This window comes from Phaethon lepturus, unplaced genomic scaffold (assembly GCF_000687285.1).
Source record: "Phaethon lepturus isolate BGI_N335 unplaced genomic scaffold, ASM68728v1 scaffold52711, whole genome shotgun sequence".
NCBI classification, from domain to species: Eukaryota; Metazoa; Chordata; class Aves; order Phaethontiformes; family Phaethontidae; genus Phaethon; species Phaethon lepturus.
In genome coordinates this window covers 14,563-16,110 of record NW_010520887.1, presented here as the reverse complement: position 1 = coordinate 16,110, position 1,548 = coordinate 14,563, and positions in this window count along the sequence as shown.

Here is a 1,548-nt window from a genome sequence, read left to right as displayed (position 1 = left end):
ATGCCAGGCTCCTGTCCCCATCATGTCCTGGCTCTGCAGCTGGCCAGCTTCCTCTTCTTCTGGAAGCACAGGCTACCACGTCTCACACGAATGGTGACTTGCTCTTGCCACATCGCTCATTAACAGATGTTAATTGAAAGATGTCCTCAGCTCCTTCATGAGACTACCACTCCCTTTTCATAAATTTCCCTTCAAATATATTTATATTACTGACAGCTATTCTTTCTGATCAGGTCTGGTGAATGTGTAATAAGTAACTTCTGATGCCTTTGCACCAGGTTATGCCTTAATGTTAATGCTAACAAAGGTACAAAAAGATCTATCTGGCCTTTATTGAGGAAGCATTTCACTTCCTCCCTCCCTCTAAGCACACTGGCAGTAAGACAAAACATTTCTGATTATTTTTCCCAGGCCTGGTGGGTTGCCAAGAGGAATCACCTTGCAGCTATCATATTTTGAGAATGTAAGACCTGACCTGAAAACAAAAGTCCCAGCTTAACAAAAATAATAATGATTTGAATTTCTTTTTTTTTTTTTTTTTTCAATTCAGGTTCAGCCATTTGAAACTGGATCTTAGTCTCCCTGGACCTAGAAGAAACCATTAGGACTGTGGTGCAGTTATCCATCACATGCTTTTTTTGCACTCTCAAGTGCAGTTCTGCAAAGCCCTGTGTTCTTCTGTACATGTCTGGCTTGTACATGTCCTCTGCTAATCCCGAGAATGTGGCTGACAACTTGACACTCACAAGCATGAGGTGGGACCACGTGCCACACATCGCAGGATCACCAAACCCATGGACTTTTCTTTCCCCGATCCCACACAGCTAGCATAAGGGTCACTCTATGAAAGGTGTACTTTAGCTGAAAACAGGCAAAAGAAAGTATTTCTTTATACCATGAGTAACTGGGAACTTCTGGACTTTACTGTCCCAGGAGGCAGTGGAGGCAGCTGGCATCAGCAGGGTCACAAGGTACTAGATAAATCCGTGGGCAAGAGGGGCCTGTTACTGAAGGGGACAGGCAGGGCTGTACCACTGCCACCCACACTCTTCCACAACATCATCTTCTACTAGCACTGCGGGACACCAAGTGCTGGGCTGCAGGGACCATCTGTGGCCCAGAGCAGTCTCTGTGGGACAGGACATTTGAAATTGGAGCATAAACCTAACAAACCTAGGGGCCATCGAACGGGGTGGGAGAGGGATAAAGAATTGCTGTCTATAATGTCACATATTATAGAGCAGGTGCCTGAAAGGGATGGACTGAACCAGCCTTTGGGGATGGCTGTTTCTTCTCCTGGCTCTAGAGGGAGCTTCAGAAAGTGAATAAACTGGCTGCATGTGCACCTCCGAAGAGGGATGAAATTAGGTGAAATGCATCCCTGTCTGAAGTTCAAGGTAACAGTTTTTAACTTCTCTTGGACTTCTTTAGGCCCTTGTGTGTCTGATCATGTTTCTACAGTGCCATATGGGAGGGTTAATCAACGTAATGAATGTCATAATTTTATTTTCATCACTGTGCATTTTTTATATGGAATGTTTCCTGCTG